Source organism: Xiphophorus couchianus, chromosome 8 (assembly GCF_001444195.1).
Source record: "Xiphophorus couchianus chromosome 8, X_couchianus-1.0, whole genome shotgun sequence".
In the NCBI taxonomy this organism is placed as follows: domain Eukaryota; kingdom Metazoa; phylum Chordata; class Actinopteri; order Cyprinodontiformes; family Poeciliidae; genus Xiphophorus; species Xiphophorus couchianus.
Window position 1 is genome coordinate 12,478,209 of NC_040235.1, and position 18,574 is coordinate 12,496,782.

Here is an 18,574-nt window from a genome sequence, read left to right on the forward strand (position 1 = left end):
ATGCTGCCCCAAAACAGGAAGACCAGATGGCAACACTTGATACAAACATAAACAGTTATTCTAAACTCTTCCAAAAGCTCATATCTTGCTGGGTCGCCTATAAAAAACATGGTGAATTCTCATTTGGTGATCATGTAGACAAATACATACACAAGCACCCAGTGTAAAATAAAACTTGTGGTGACAGCTGTGAGTCTGTGTCCTCTGAGCTTTTTCGGTGTGTGTCTTCAGTTTACAGCAGTCAGCATGTGTTTAGCAATTAGTTTCATCAACAGATGGCTAATTGCTTTATCAATTAGCCATGAAAATTGCAACGGAGTCTCATTATCAATTGTTTAATATAATATACAAGTTATTAATTTAACACAGTAAGTTACTAATGAAATGAGAACATCTTTTTGTTTTAAAGAAAAAAAATTTCTGGTGGTTTCAATAAGATTCAGATATTTAACTCAAGATCTTTGGCTCTGGCTTACCAAAATGTTTAAAATTACAAAAGTCTGCCTGGGTAGTTCTTACCTAGGCCCCATTAAATACTGGAGGGCCACAGAGTTTTTTACTTGGGTCACTGCTAATGGGAAAACAGTTTTTGACCTTGAAAGTTTTAAACACAATTCCTTGCTTCAGGTGAATGCAGTAATTAATAAATGATTTTTAAAAAAGACAACAATGCTCAAGGTAGTGTAGCCAAGCACATAATAATACATTTAGATAATATTCTTTTCCTTTTAAAGTCGCATAAAGTCGATTTTGAATAATTCCTCCCTTTTAAATGAAAAAATTGACTTCCTCTGTAGAATGCATTCCTCTTTCACTTCCTCTGATAAACGTATAAGCATCAATGTTGTCAGATGTGTGTCAAAAATGTTTTTCTTCAATAAAGACCACTAGTGCCTCAAAAAATAAAAAGGCAAGCAGTTATGAACAGGTGTGCCCTCACAGTTCCCTGTAACCATTTTTCCTCTTGTAGATCTTGTAAAATCATTCAAAGCAAAGTACGGAGCAAGGATGGATTTTGATATGATAACCTAGTCCTTATAAGAAAAATGGTCAAGTGTTATTCCTGCCATCTTTCATTGATTCACTGCCTAACTCTCTCTATTGGGAAGTTTTATTTTGCTTTATGTGAAATCAAATGGGTAAAATAGGACTTGCTCTAAAACATGTGGTGTGCTTCCACATGATACTTTCCTTGAGACATTACATTTTATTTAGACATTTTTCTGTCAGACTCGACTGAAGCTTTCTGCTCTTTCTATTGGATTCCATGTAAAGGAAAGTCAGTCTTTTCAGTTGTGGCTGTTGAATAGACCATTTAGTGTGTGCCATTGTTTACCGTGAACTAGCTCCAACAACAATCTTGTCTTAGATGTCAACAAGACTGAGACCATGATTATACCTCTGCCCGAATTGCATTGAAGAATCAGTCAGCCTCTTACTCCTTTTGACTCTGCAGCTAACTCTAGGTTTTCTAATTGCAGAATATCCAATGGTCTGGTGTGTTTTAGTTCATCTTATAAATGTAACTTTGTTAATATTTCCCAATTATTAGATATAGTCTCTTATTAAAATTTAGTTATTTTTGCATTTATGACATCATGCTCGAATTTTTACAATTTATTCTATACCAGATATAATAAATCATCTTTTTTCATGTAGCCAAGCTATTCAAAATACTATCACCCCTCTGATAAAGTGTTGTAAGTATCCTATTTTCTGCTATGTGCTATAGTTCCCATGTATAGTATCACTTTGTCTTTTACTCAACTACAGAGCTCTGAACAACCAAGTTCTATAATATATACCGTAATTTCTTAACAAAAACACTTATGTTTAGTCTTCAATCATACTCTGCGTGAAGAATTTACATATTTTCTGAAAAAAGATAAAAAGTCTAGGGCAGACATCACCTTTCAATCTGTGGCATGAAGGCTTTGGAACATTTTGCTATTACACCTTTGCTTAGCCGACTCTGAAATAGCTAAAAACATTTCGGTTTAACCAAATTTGTCTTGGACTCTCTCGTCTTTGGAGTCTAAGAATGTTGTGAATAAGTTTAGTCTTTGCTCTTTTCATGCATAGCACATGTGGTCACAATTTGATATTGGACGTACTATTTTGCAGAGTCTCTGGTTAAGAATGTTGTTTTTTTCCCCCCTTTCTTTGCTTCCTGCTTTTGGCCTCATCCAGGCTGTCCCCTGTGTAGAAAAAATATCTCTATTTGTACAGCAAAGAGAAATAAACCATCAATTTGCCCACATTTGAGATGGAGTAGGGGGAACAGATTGTTTTTCAGTGTTATCTTGGCAAAATATTAGGGATTTATATGATTATTTGCTTCAAAGGTCCACTCTTTAATTACCATAGGGAGCCAATTACTGGCTTTTTCTCCGCAGTGATTTATCACTATCTCTCCAAAATGATGTCAACCATGTTAATGAGGTTGATATACCACACTATCAAAATCCCATGAATTTCAATCTTTTTATTTCAGCTTCCCTGGCACAGCAGTGTGGTAATACATAAAAGGGGCACATCAGGCTTCTGAATTAATTTTGAGTCACAATCATGTTACTCAAAACAAAACTGAACAATTTGAAAATGAATTGGTTTTTACTGGCATTAAGATGAGTTATTTTTGTATTCCTTGTTACTTTACAAGTTAGATTAGTCAATATAAATGACCAAACCATTCAGTAAAAATTTAATGTTTAACTGGACTCTGGCATCATTTAGCAATTACAGCTTGGCAAGTTTGGAAAGCATATTTTTGAAATATGCCTCTATGGCTGTAAATGTGTGTATAATATATAGAAACATGATTATTACAAAGTCATTTGGTGAGTCATTTAATGAAGCCACTGCAGGGAAAGATAAGAAGAGATAAAGGGGTCAATAGCTGATTATACCCCAATATTTAATCACTACATTGCTAAGAGCCCATCCTGTATTCTTCATCATTATTCAACATTAATATTTTATCTTAGAGCTCTACAAAATACTATAATACAGAGCTTATTGTTTTCATTTGTTATTATTTTATCTAGACCAGTAAATACATTAAGCATTTTTCTCCTATGACATCTGTTTTACAAAAACCATTTACGATAATGGTAAGGATTCTGATAACTTTGGCAAAACAATACATACTTCTGCAAAACAAATACTGGATAAAAATCGAACTAAAGGCAAAAGACTGAAATGTGTTTTCATCACCTTGTCTCTGAATCTTTGGCTCTGATGTCTTTGCCCCAAGACATGGCTCCAAACAAAAGAGATAATCTGTTGCAGATGTATTCTTTTTTTTTCCCAAATACAGATAGAGCTGGGCTTCATTCACAATTCCTCTGTCTTCATGTACACAGAGATGTTACACTTCTACTATGCAGTCCATTTAAAGACCCAGATATGGTACATTTACTTTTCTACAACTACATTCTTTCCATGTTTCCTCCAGGGTTCCATTTGTTCCTAAAACCTTACCTCTTGTGATCAATAAAGTCGTCCATCCATCTAACTGTCTGTCTACACGGTGGTCAACAGAATTCTCATTTGCTGTGTTCAACCCTCTAGATAACAGGAAGTCAGAACAATACACAGACTGCACCTTTCAAACATGTTCACACTCCTTTTGTCACATTACAACCACAGACTTCAACAAATGTTATGTGATGAACCAACAAAATGGTGTCATGTCATGGTGAAGTAAAAACAAAAATATATATACTGTATATTTTAAACCTTTCTACAAAAAAAATAAACCTGAAATATATCCTTTTGCACAAAACATTTCATGTACTTTATTAACTAACGTGGTGACCCCAGAAGACAATTGGTTGTACTGGATCATATTTTCAGAGTTACTAATTAAATGCCAATATTCAGAGTTTTTTGGTACAACATATTGCATACCAAGAATTGTTTTCTTCTGCTTCGCTGCTGCTGTTCACTTTGTGCGAATCTATCACATAAAGTCTTAAAGAGGTTTGTAATTATAACATGACAAAACACGAAAAAGCTCAGGAGGTGGGAACAATTGTAGTTCTCTACCTTACCAATCAGGACAAGAGCTTTATTGTTTCCAACTGTGTTTTCAGACTGGAGAGTTTTCATATGTGATTAGTGGTGTGATCATGATTAGGACATTCCTGTAAAACACAGGTTGCCTCTTAGTTAAATAACCCTGCATAAATAAAGATTAAAAACTAAATTCAGCCCACCGACCTCTGGGATATTATTCAACAATATGTTCTATGAAGCACTCTTTCTCCTATATACACCTTCCGAACGACTGTACTATCAAGCACACTACAAAAGGCTAATTAAGAATATGCATGGCCTGGACTTAACAAGCTCATTTGTCTCCAGCCATCCGCATGGTGCTAACGAGGCCCTCTGCTCATTAAAGCTGTTCAGCTGCGGGCCAGTCAACCTACTGTCAGGTAGCTAACAAGGTAAATGAAGAAGGCAGCCAGTGTTGACTTTGCATGGGAAGCTGGAGGTGGGAGATTAGGCTGCTTGACTGTGCACCAAGACAAGAGGGCAAGGTTTGTTTGACCCGAGAAGAGCTGCCCAGCATTTGCACTCAAAAGACAGCAATCATGCTGATGAGATGCATGACTGTTTGGGTGCGTGCATGTGCGTGTGTGTAGGTGGGAGGTTAATTAGCCTCCTTGACTTATTGCTGTGATGGTGGGAATGAGCCAAAAAGAGACGAGGTCAAACACAAAAACGATACACTGATCATGCAAGGTAGAATTGGAGATGAGCAAATATACTTTGTCTAAGAGCATTTAAACAGCAGGTTTGCAAGCTGTAAACAAAGGAACATCAAAGCAGGTTTTAAATGAGAATCTCAATGCATGTTTCTCTTCCAGCAGAAAATAAATTCCACAAGTATCACTGGAAAAAATATTTACATTGTAAAATTATGTCACTTTTACACACTAAACTTCTTAATACTTTAAGAATTGTGTATTTGTGACTGAATCCAGTTGATGTTACTCAAATTACACAGCATTGACTCAATAATGATGTAATCTAATATCATGTTATGCTATGCAGATTCTTTGTCTATGCTAATGAAGTTTGACCAGTCCTGTTCTGAGGAATGCTTGCAGCAATAGACTTATAAACAGCTTATACAAAATAGGGTGCATAATAAGCAATGCACATATTTTACATATTTGTCAGAAGTGATTCTTGACCCTCAAGGTTCCCTTACATCATTAAGCATAAAAACAGAATCAATAGTATAAGACACAGTAAAAGTAATACAAAAGTAGAATTTAAATGAGACAGCGTAGCTGTGGTCAGAGGGTGTAAGCTAGTTTAAACTGAGGTGTTTGGATCTGAAATGTGGGGATGTGTGTGTGTGTGAGTGTATTACGGGAGATCAGGTGGGAGTGAATTCCAGGGCTGGGGAGCAGAGCGGCTCACTGCTCTGCGCCTTTTGGTAACAAGGTGGTCCGGGGGGACAGTGAGATGAACAGAATAAGAGGATCTGAGTGTAGCAATGTGAAGGCTCTAGAAGGGTTCAGTTTTGAAGGTGAGGAGTATTTTATAGCTGGTCTGATGTGATATGTAATGGGAAGCCAATTGAGCTGTTGTAGAATTGAAGTGATATGATGGATTAAAGGGCAGCTGAATTTTACGCCAGTTGTAATTTATGACTGGTTTTATGTGGAAAGCCAAACATAAGTGAGTTACAGTAATCCAAACAGGAACTGACCAGTGTGAACAAGAACAGCAGTAGAGTGAGGAATGAGAGAAGATCACATCCAGACTCTTGACCTAACCTTAAGCACAGTGCTACTGCCCAACCTGAAAGGAAGTGAAAGGCAAGGAACACAAACATCACAAGAATAACTTTATGCCTTTGGATACATTACTAGGGCCTATGCCACAGCATTAAGGTTTTCAAAATAAAATACTTGACTGGGTTCACTAAAGCCGAAAAGAAGTGGAAGAAAATTGTCCTTCCATTTCTACCTGTGACATCTGAGAAAGTAAGAAGGATTTTTCTTCAAGCATATTATTATAGTGCATTTTAAACCTGACAACACTCAGGCAGAGAAAGATTCTTCCCAGTGAGAAAAAACACCCGAAAACAAGCTGTGTTGTGAGTGCAGTCCATTGCAGCTAGGAATGTTAAGACCTCAACACTGGATAAATTTAACAGCTACACAAACGGAGCTGCTGCCCCAACAAAGAAGAGCAAACTTTTCAGTTCAAGAATCAATAGTTCATTCACATCTTAAGGACAAGGAGCATGGCTTTGAAGGCGGCAATGTGCACATTTTGGATGAGGAAAAGATAGTTTTGACCTTAAAATAAAATTCAAGGTTTGAGCAGCGGTGCTTTGTCCTCTTTTTTTGAAAGCATAATTTGCATAGAAACAGAAAAAAGCTTGGTATCTTTCTTGTACTCAAACAGGAATAGACTTGTGACAACGAAACACACACTGTCAGAGTGAATAAATTTTTTCTCATCAGTGATTGCTGTCTGCTACCAGTCAGTAGAGGAGACGCCCCACTTTGCAGCATGCACTGGGAAAACTAATGGCTTCGGAAAAATGTACTTACAAGTTATTGGTGCATCTGGCATGATTTTCAAATCAAGAGTTACACTGTATATAAAACAGAACTGCCACCACCAAATTTAAGGCTCTAGCCTCATTTATCAGTTCTGGGCCAACATTTATCCAGCCACCATGTGGCAAAAGTTTCAGCTTGTCTTAATGAGGCTGGGATCCAAGTCAAGATAAGGTAAGGCAACATGAGATTAACTTTATTGATCCCGGAGGGCAAGGAATGCTACCAGGGAAATTGAGTCATTACAGGAGCCAACAGACGAGGTGCAGGACGGAGGGCAAAATGGAAAGAAAAACAAGGAGCTGCACTGTGCCAGGAGAAGTCTAAGCAATCATCATTCCTAGTTTGAAGCCTCCAGCAAATGAGGGGGGGTTAGTGGAACCTTCAGCGTAATGCTGCCCAAGGTTACAAAGTGCAAGGATTTCTTATGTTGAGCGGCAGTATTTTTACTCCACATTTTTCCTCACCCAATTTCTCCAAAGATTCCTGAACCAGTGCATATGACAGTGATTTCCAGACATTTTCAAACAAAATTCAAATGAATACATTTAGGCTAATGTCATCCTTAAATAAACACATGTAAATAGAAGAAAATTAGGGGTCATCATTCTTCCATCATTGACATGTTTCTAGTTAATCAGGACTATAAGATTTTATTTCCACAGTTAAATAATTTTGTATTGCTTATTGGTCATGTGTTTTTTAAAAGTGTTGTGTAGATGGCATTGTGGACATTGAGTCTCAGTTTGAACTGTGATGATCTATGACATTATTATTACTTGGTCTACTTAAGTGGTGGGTGTAGCTGCATCTACAGCACAGGTTGGACATACATTTCAAATTCACTGTCACACTAAGGACACAGGAGCCTTATGCACATGAGTTTATTCATGAGATTGCTTTCTAGACAATCTAACACTGGAAATAAAGTGATAAATGCATAGAGTCCCTCCGCATTGCAATCTGAAATGAGTTAGGCGAGGACTGATGAATTTCATTACTGATCAGTAACATTTCAAGATACCGCTTTTGAATAAAATGAGAATGTGTTTACAGAAAGGATTTATTTAAATGGGAGGCAAAGGTGAAAACAAAAAAAAGTAAAGTAGTAAACATAAAAAGGATACTTAAACGGATAAAAGTATGAAAGAGAAACTGATAAGGCGTGGGGGGAAATGGATGAGGTGCTGGTAGTCTCGATAGCCCCAGGCGGCGATAAATGAGATCCAGTCAAAAATCTCATGCAAAGAAACAGAAGTAGTGGGATGCAACCGGCGTGTGTTGTGAAAGAGAATCTGTTTCTACATACGTGTCGGAGCTTTTCAGGGCATAACGCACCTTCTTGACTAAGGGCAGCTCCTGGGACACAAACTCGTATGGCTGCAGCACATAGAAACCTTTTGCACAGATATGGGATGAACTCTATGAACTAATGTCTTCAGTATTTCTTTCACACTGTTTAAAAAAACTGAAATATGGGATGTTTGGTGCATTCAGGCACACACAAAGGGGAGTAGCCTTGCAATCTCTCATTTAATGGACCTATTTTTGCAGAAAAAGGGACATCCTGGTGAGTACAATAGGAAAGAAATTGCAATATTTTCTACAGCATGATAATGTGGACGGTAATTAACCGTTACCTCACCTTTACACTTCACAAAGATGAAAATGGCTCATCCAAATCAAGCTATAATCACATCGGCTATTCACAGTGGAGGAAAGCAATTTCCACATTATTAGTTTCCACTAAACACAGAGTAGTTGTGGAAACTACGAATCAAAGACTCACTCTGGAATAAAAGACTATAATTTTCCTCTAAATATTGTGTTCTTCAGGCTTTTTAAGCTATTTAACCTAAAGTCATATTGTCCCACAATTATTGTTTTCATGAATAGTATATTTGCTTGCTCCAATTAAATTGGAGAATGGTGTTCTTGATGGTATTATTATTACATTTCCCATGCTTTTGTGACCTGCTTTTTTTCCTTCAAACTCTTCAGATGAATAATTATGTTATGATGTTATATTTTGGATTTCCCTATCATATGTAGACTATTATAATATGTATTTTCTTAGCCCCAAATTCCATTAGCGCACATTATATGCCATTTGGAAATGAGAAATGCAAAGTTGAAAAACAATTTCCACTATGTCCCAATCAAACAAATGGAATATGCTATATCAAACAGGGAACTCGAGCATTGTAATCAGATAACAAAAACATAAAATACAGTATGTAAATATCTTTGCAGCTCGTTAGAAATAGTTAGAGCACTAACCTCAGCATATAGGTAGTAATAAAATCTATAAATACTTTTGTCGTAGTAGAGGTCCTCTGACATTGACAGTAACATTGATGCCAAAATGTACTACACATTTGACATTGGGGCACTCTGTGTGGCCCACCTCCATCAGAAGACAAAATATAATATTCTTGGTCCACTGTTTTAATATGAAATGGTGTTTAGCAAGCCACGGCATGGAAGTGTGTTGCAAATAAAAAGCTTTGCATTAATCTGAAAAAGCTTTTTCCAGGGAAAATATTTTTGTTGACCGTCAAATATGAACTTTTTGAATGTTTTGCTTAAAATGTTTCCAGTCCAAAAATGTTTCCATCAAATTCGGGACAATTTTCTTATAATGACCCCTTTGACATAAGATGTCAAAAAAATATCTGTGTTTCTCCCGGTCTTCCAAACATATTTTGATTCAGCTTGGGATACTTCCTTTAGCTGCGCACAGGGAAATCAGTTTTGACCAAGCATTCTCATCTTGTAGCAGCAATTCAGACTTAAACAACTTGTTTGAAAACGACTTAAGACTCTTTTTCTACAAACAACCGAGGCTGTATTTTACATGCCCTTTCTAAACTGATATTTCAATTTAATAATATACTTTTTTGTGAACTTGTCTAATATTTTGTAGAGAAAAAAACCCAGTTATTTTTCCTAAAGGGAAAAAAAATACAAACTTTTTTTGGTGCCGTCAGGGCAGCACAGTTCAAATTGAGTTCAAAATTTCATAAAGCATTGCTTCCATCTGAAAAAACGCATTCATTTTTTCAAACCTAATCAGTTGAAGTTTTCATAACAAGTACACTGTCCTTAACCTCATTGCAGAAAACAGAACAGACGAAAGGCTATTTCAATGAATTATGTGAGAAATTATATTAAACTAAACAGATTTTTTTTCTTAGAATATAAAATTATGAGTTGCAATTTTTTTCTCCCAAGTTACAGCTCTTGTACTTCACATGCATAGACTTGGGTTCAAATCTAACAATCTATGCTTCATTTGAACCTGACAGATCGTTACCTTATATCAGGCCTCAATTTCCTTTTAGACTCATTAGCTGAAAAGTTAATTAGCTGGTTTGTCAACACTGCAGTCTGTGCTCTCAGTTAACGTTGCACACAAAACTGACTCTACACCCTCGACCAAAACAAGGTGATTCCTCCATATCGCTGAGTAAATAAATGCTTGTGACATACTGTAATGCATATTATTACAGTCTGACCAACAATGTTTGAATAATTTATGAAGGTGCACAGTTTCATTAAATTCATTTGAAATGTAAGAATTTGTGTTAAAGGATGACTTCATTACTTTGAACTAATTTTAGATTCAGAATAAGATTTATTGGCCAAGTTTGTGTGCACAAACAGTAAATTTGACTGGTTTTGCATGCTCACAGTGTTATATTAACTGTAAATATATGTATTATGGAGGATATAAAATATTAAAAAGAACACAAAGAGCATGTGTGTGTAAACACAATCAATTTTACTTAAAAGTTACAATACTTCTTATTTTACTTTATCTTAGTAAAATCAAAGGAGAAAGCAGAAGACATCACAAAGAATTTCAGACCGTCACAAGTCTAGTGGTTCATGGAAATGATTCAATGTTCTGGAGTGGCCATCACAAACTCCTCATCGCTGGCCCATAGACAATTTGTGAAATGATCCAAACAGGCGTGTGCGAGAAAATCAGTTCACAAATCTGACTTATTTAAAATCAGTCCAGTTAGGATGAAAGGCACACATGTCCAGTAAATTTTGGAGAGGTTTGACTTCAGAATTATGCATTGCTTTGTGTGGGTCTATTACATGAAATCTCCCAGAACAAGGTAGTGTTTTTAATTGTAAGAAGACAATCTATAGGGAAAAGTTTGAGAACCTGAATTCTTTAGTAAGGTATTGTTTGATGTGTATGGCATCAAACAGTTGATTTCCAAATAAAAAGGTTGTATAAATTTTCAAAGTTGTGTTAGCTTATAGTGATTTCTACTCTTATCTTTTATTGAAATAACGATTAAAATGTTCCTTTCAGTCAGGCGTTGAGTTACTGCTTCGTCTGTAAACACTAACTGCTAATTGTTACCAATTGCTGCTTTGTCTGCAGCAGACCACACCTGCAGACTCTCTGAGGCGAACCTTTGGTTCATGTTCTGTGCTTGCTGAGATCCTGTGGGGGCTCTTGTTGAGATCAGGAATTAAACCAAACCTCCCGCACACACTGCACTGCTGGAAGTAAATTAAATACAGGGTGCTTACAATAATGAATTGCACAAGTCTCAGCTTGGAATCTCAAAGGCATGGTGAAGAACAAGTTAATGCAGTATTGTTGGTATGAAAAGTGATGGCTCTGAGAGTGACAGATAGTTAGAGATCCTAAGTTACATTTCAAATACTTAATCTCACCATAATGAAAGATATACAAACTAAAAGGTCAAGTTAAACACCTGACTTTAATAAATACCTTAGTTGGAGATATTTTTAGTACTAAAGTAATTTCAACTTTAATCTATGTTGTACAATGCCTTTGCAGTTTAAAAATATTTGCCCTCTCATAGATGTGGTTTATGTATGCTAAACCATTTTCCCCTTCTTTTGATCTGTTCATTGGCAATATTAAATATGTTATGCTTTTCTGATGTTCTTACACAAGTCACAAAGGTTAAACTCCACTTGGATTGAAAAAAAAAAATTGTACAAAGATGCATTCATTATTTTCATCTCAATAAGTGTCTCTCTGGATGACAACTTAGTGAGCTGTGAAAAACTCCTTATTTCAAGTAAGTGAGACGCTCACACTATTTAAAATGTGACTAAGCTGACAGAGCAGCCGGGGGTTTACAGCAATATACTATAGTTGATAATATTGTCTACATTTGTGCGTGTTGCCTACCGGATTGTCAGAAACCCAACTGGTACCAAACGACACAGACGGTGGCATCAAGCTGTGAGGTTGCCTTTCTTCAGTAGGGACTGGAAGACATCTTCGCTCTGGTATTATAAGACATGAATAAATAGAAATACATTAAAACTTGCAACTCCAGCATTTGCTTTTACTTTAGACTGCAATATACTTAAAGTTTTCCATAGTGGTAGGCAAATATCCCGTTAAATTTGGAAAATACCAAATGATTAATCAAGGAATACAAGATGCACCGCAATCTGCTGAGGAGCCAGGAATGTGAGCTGACCAAGACACGAATAAGATCTAGGCATTCATGGAAATGGAGTTAGAGTCAATCTGCATGAATTATGTTGATTACTGCTTTTTCCTGCTAGTGTTCTTTCCTAACATAGCCTGATAGATTACTTACAGTTTTGTTTAAATATGCAGCTTTATTTTTGTTTATTGGTATACTATTATGAGGGCTGCAACGAAGCATTAGCCAGTGTAGGTTTTGGCTATCATGTAGATTGAATACTGCTAGCAGCAGGCATTGCTGATAATGGAGTCACACTGATGTCTTTGGAAAGTTCTACATTTGAAGGGGAGCTCTACTACTTTTTTCTTTCTCTCTGAAGAAAGAAAGAAAGAAAGAAAGAAAGAAAGAAAGAAAGAAAGAGCAAGTTCCTTTTAGTTATAGCTTATTTTTGACATTCATGAAATGACCATAAACTACTTGTTACTGCATAACTTTGACATTTATGAAATAATATTCAAGACCAGAAAATACAGGTCCTATTATGTTCTTTTATTACCAATCCATTCAGAGGCTACTTGATTAGGTGTACATTGTTGATATTGGGTTGGACCACATTTTATTTTCAGAGCAAACTATATTCATATTTGCATAGTTTTATCAGTCTTCAGATTTAGTTCATCCTGACATGACATGAATTATGCAACTCTGCTATTGCACCATATCCTAATACAGTAGGTGCTCTTTTGGACTAATATATGGTGACATGGAGCCCATTGAATACAGTGAAATTATTGTTTTATTCAAAAAAACTGGTGTTAGATTACTTAAGGTTTGTATTGGAGCAATATCCTAGTTGCTGTAGCCAATCAGAGGATGAGTACACTCATGTTACAAAACGGATAGATGTAGTCAGCAACAATATGCAATTTTGAGTCCAAGGAGCCTTAAGTGTGCCAGGACAATATCTACCACACCACCTCCTCACTACCACCAGCCTGAAGGGTGGATAAAATCCCGGATGGATTCATGCTCTCATGAAATTCTGACTTGATTATGTGAATGCTGCAGCTGAAATTGAGACTCTTCAGACCATGTAACATTTTTTCCAGTCTGCCATCTTTCAATTTTTGTTAGGCTGTGTGAATTATAGCCTCAGTGTCCTGCTGTTATCTGACAGGAGTAGCACCTGGTGTGGTGTTTTGCCACAAGAGTCGGTCTGCTTCAAGATTCAACCTGCTTTCAAAGATAGAATGTCAAACCTTGACTGTAATACGTAGACTAGCTATTTGAACTACTGCTTCCTTTCTATCATATCAAACTAGTCTTACCAGTATACTCCAACCTCTAATATAAACAAGATATTTTTGTCCCAACTTTGGCTTACTGATTTTTTTTTTTCTTTTACAGTCCATTTTCTGTAAATCAGAGATGGTTGTGTGTGAAAATCCCAGCAGATCAACAGTTTCTGAAGTACTCAGATGTGCCTGTCTGGTATCAGTAACTGTCATGTTCAAATTGCCTTAAATTTAATTTCCTTCTCACTGAAACGCTCAGGTTGAACTTTACCAAGTTGTCTTCAAAATTTTGAAATAACTAAATGCACTGTGCCGTTGCAAGGTGATTGGTTGATTAGCTATTTCTGTTAACAAGCACTAAGTGGTCAGTAAGTATATGTGCCCTCTACTCTGTAAACCTCCTTATCGCAGCTGTAAAGTATAATTTATTTCTAATCAATTTTTGGATGCGAGTGTGTTTGATTTTCTTTCATCTTTCTCTGGGGCTGGAGTAGAACGACTTGAATTCTAAGTCCTTTCAAACTGAGCCATGTATAGCTGTGCCAACATACCTGCTTGCCAGGCTTTTATAGATAAAACCTACTTCTACTCTTGTCCTATTTTTTGACATGTAAATTTTCCCTTGCATTGATGGATATTCTCTTCCACAAAATGTGCTTTCCTTTATCAGGACATTGTAGTGTAACAAGAAAATGAGCATAAACAGTGATAATAAAAGTACAAACTGTCAACTCTCTTTGACAAACATATGGATTTGCACTTTCTGGATATGCACCAATTGGTTATTTTTTCATATTTTCACATTGTGTGGAACCCACTTGAGTTGACTAAATACAACCCTGATTTATTTATCCATTCCATAACAAAACTATATGGACTCCATAATTAAATGTTAGCTAAATATCAGAACAAATTAATGAATTTGGTCTACCAAAACTGCAAAATTGTAACTTTAATAAACATTGATAAGGTGTATTAAATCAATCTACAAAGTGCCAGTCCATAGCAAAAAACCCAGATCTGATTTAAATACACCCATCCATCCATCCATCCATCTTCTTCCGCTTATCCGAGGTCGGGTCGCGGGGGTAGCAGCTTCAGAAGGGAGGCCCAGACTTCCCTCTCCCCAGCCACTTCTTCCAGCTCCTCCGGGGGAATCCCGAGGCGTTCCCAGGCCAGCCGAGAGACATAGTCCCTCCAGCGTGTCCTGGGTCTTCCCCGGGGCCTCCTCCCGGTGGGACGTGCCCGGAACACCTCACCAGGGAGGCGTCCAGGAGGCATCCTGACCCGATGCCCAAGCCACCTCAACTGGCTCCTCTCGATGTGAAGGAGCAGCGGCTCTACTCTGAGTCCCTCCCGGATGACTGAGCTTCTCACCCTATCTCTAAGGGAGAGCCCAGCCACCCTACGGAGAAAACCCATTTCGGCCACTTGTATCCGCGATCTCGTTCTTTCGGTCATGACCCAAAGCTCATGACCATAGATGAGGGTGGGAACGTAGATCGACCGGTAAATCGAGAGCTTCGCTTTTTGGCTCAGCTCTCTCTTCACCACGACGGACCGGTACAGCGCCCGCTTGACAGCAGACGCTGCGCCAATCCGCCTGTCGATCTCCCGCTCCCTTCTTCCCCCATTCGTGAACAAGATCCCGAGATACTTAAACTCCTCCACTTGGGGCAGGACACCCCCCCTGACCCGGAGAAGGCACTCTACCCTTTTCCGGCTCAAGACCATGGCCTCGGATTTGGAGGCACTGATCCCCATCCCGGCCGCTTCACACTCGGCTGCGAACCGATCCAGCGAGAGCTGCAGATCACGATCTGATGAAGCCAAAAGGACCACATCGTCTGCGAAAAGCAGAGATGAGATCCTGAGGCCACCAAATCGGATCCCCTCAACACCTTGGCTGCGCCTAGAAATTCTGTCCATGAAAGTGATGAACAGAATCGGTGACAAAGGGCAGCCCTGGCGGAGTCCAACTCTCACCGGAAACGAGCCCGACTTACTGCCGGCAATGCGGACCAGACTCTGACACCGGTCATACAGGGACCTGACAGCCCGTATCAAAGGGCCCGGTACCCCATACTCCCGGAGAACCCCCCACAGGGCTCCCCGAGGGACACGGTCGAACGCCTTCTCCAAGTCCACAAAACACATGTAGACTGGTTGGGCGAACTCCCATGCACCCTCCAGGACCCTGCTGAGGGTGTAGAGCTGGTCCAGTGTTCCACGACCAGGACGAAAACCACACTGCTCTTCCTGAATCCGAGGTTCGACTATCCGACGGACCCTCCTCTCCAGGACCCCTGAATAGACCTTGCCAGGGAGGCTTAAGAGTGTGACCCCTCTATAATTGGAGCACACCCTCCGGTCCCCCTTTTTGAACAGGGGGACCACCACCCCAGTCTGCCAATCCAGGGGAACTGCCCCCGATGTCCATGCGATATTGCAGAGTCGCGTCAACCAACACAACCCTACAACATCCAGAGCCTTAAGGAACTCCGGGCGGATCTCATCCACCCCCGGGGCCTTGCCACCGCGGAGCTTTTTAACCACCTCGGCGACCTCGCCCCCAGAGATTGGAGAGCCCAACCCAGAGTCCCCAGGCTCCGCTTCCTCAGTGGAAGGCATGTTGGTGGGATTGAGGAGGTCTTCGAAGTACTCTGCCCACCGGCCCACAACGTCCCGAGTAGAGGTCAGCAGCACACCATCCCCACTATAAACAGTGTTGGTGCTGCACCGCTTCCCCCCCCTGAGACGCCGGATGGTGGACCAGAATCGCCTCGAAGCCGTTTATACACGCAAAAAATAATCCAATTGAATTTCAAATTAAAATTCTAAAAAAATATATGTTGACAAGACAACATAAGTCAACAACTGCACAGTTTCATCCTCTGAGTAAGAGGAGCAAGAGAAAGACCCATTGTTGGGTTCAGTTCCCTTTGAATGAAAGCTTACATTACATGTTTCTATTTTCGTTTCAACTCCATTCAGCAGTTGAAATGTGCACAAAGCAAATTGACACAATTTTGGTTTTGTTTGTCTACTTGTGTGCTCATATAACCCAGGTACAATACTGCTTGCCAAGAGCGTGAATAAGAATTACTGTAATCCATTGGGGTCTAACCTCATGAGTTAAAAGGTGCCGCCTTAGTACATATGGTTTATACACAAGTTTACTAAGTCAATTTGCCTGAAACTAACCTGTCAATAAAACACTCTCTTGAAAACCAGTGTAGAGAGTTTCAGCCCGTTTCTCATCTCATGAACTGTATTGGTTTTACTTAAAAGTAGAAAGAAATGGGAGTAGGTGCCGACAGGATGCCAACAGCAGGCCAAGCGTGAAAGCAGATTGAATTTCAGAAATCCACAAGTATTTTGAAAGCCCCACAAATTACAACGTAATTCTGTGAAAGTAGATTCTAGCTTTGATCTAATCTTGAAAATTCTCTTTATTCCTTTTTATTCTCGCTTGTGCTGCCCATCCAGTATGGATGTTTGTCATTGTTTTTCTTCTCCACTGATCTATTCCTGAAATGACTGCACTCCCCTGTGGGCCTTGGTAGGGGGTCCCGTCAAATCTGAAACTGTGTATCTGTCCTTTTCTCATTCTTCCCATTTTTGTCCCCTTTTCTATTCTCTTCACCATTTGTTCAACTCACTCTCCCCTTTTTTTGCCCCTAAGGACATTATTTGCTGTAAATATGTGTCTGTTTGTCAGCTTTTCACCACCCAGTTTTCACCAGCTCTCTTATCTCATCACTGCCCCCTTCAGCTGCTGACAAGAGCTTCTGTTTGTAAGGCTCTCAACTCCATTCCAAAGCAAAGCAATGTTTTCTGTCATGAACAGACATCAACCCATAGCTTTAAACATTTTACATTTTGTGTTTCTGTGCAAAGCAAGTAGCTACTGCACTGGTGCTACTTTTTTAATGGGATGTGAAAATCTGAAGCCTGTACGGATTCTGTTGGGGATGTATCCTGGTCACATCAGATGTTAGAGTTTCCAAACGTGTTTATTAAAATGTAAATAAGTAATATGTATTATAAGGTTTGCTGTTAATAACAATGATGTTGAGTTTCTTTTATCCATGTTCCTTGACAGCAGCAAAAACTTGTACAGGTCATAGTTTTTGAAGAACAGCTTAATGTGTTGCTCCTAGATGAGGTTAACCGGGTCAAGAAAGCTATAACGTTCTGACTATAATGTTCTGTGGGTAAGCCATACAGGTAATGATCAGCATTTTTATACTTACTTCTTAATGAACTGATTATTCATTTTTTTTGTGTAAACTTTCTCTCACTGACTGACAGACTAAGCTCCTGTCCACTGCAGCTCTGAGCCAACACAGTTTTTCTCAATATTATTCAACACTTATGTACTGAAGGACCCAATTTTCCCATACAAAAATAAATCCAAGTGACCTTCTAGATCTAGATCACCTCCCTTATGGTGAAGATCCTAAAAACGCACAGTGTATTGATCTTGATAGAATAGAACATTCCCAATGAGTTGCAAGCAGCGGATAATTAACCTGCTTCTGGACATAAAAATGTTTTCGAGTTCTAACAAAAATGGCAAGAATCTTCTTAAGGGGAAAATCATCAATCACTTATAAACTGAATAAAGAGAATAAAGAGTTACAGGACACCTTTCCACTCAAGTCCAGTTTTTAATGAAATGCTCCCTAAGCACAATTTGTCATCTAATACTTCTTTCCACCTGTATTCATCTCTTTTCCTTATTAAAAGTTTCCATCGCTCAGCTTTCCCAAAGACCTCATTAGCTGCTTATGTCAATGTGCTGTTCTGATGATGAATAGCTGCTTTGTCACCAGGTCAATGCTGCAAAGTATTGCACTGCTTACGTCGCCAAGCAAAACTGATGGCCCCCGGGGTGAAAAATAACTCTAGCACACACTTCCCTTCAATAAAATATCTGGATGATGGAGTTAGAAACCTCTTTTTAAAAATGCCATTTTAGTTTCTGCTTGTGTAAAACTTACATTCTTCGTACATAAAAACTGAAAATGCAGATTGTTGTTGGAAAAATTATCACAAGGTCTGTATCAGCAACAAACTTATTAAAATGTTATCTTTGAAGGCAAGTAGCATTTATTAAATCCCACACACCATGGTAGTATACTTTTTAACCAGAGTATCCATAAAAAAACTAACTTTTTTGTAGTGAGATGACTTAATGTTCATAGAAGACTTCTATATCTAAAGGCTGGCACAAGACGAG

General features: G+C 38.6%; 1 long non-coding RNA gene across 1 annotated transcript in view; it reads right to left on the reverse strand.

The window, feature by feature from the left end:
- Positions 1–18,574, reverse strand: part of LOC114149360 (uncharacterized) — a 62,618-nt gene that overhangs the window by 36,121 nt on the left and 7,923 nt on the right. The window contains exon 2 of the long non-coding RNA XR_003596487.1: positions 11,785–11,882. This is a non-coding gene — a long non-coding RNA (uncharacterized LOC114149360). The remainder of the gene's footprint in view (positions 1–11,784; positions 11,883–18,574) is intronic.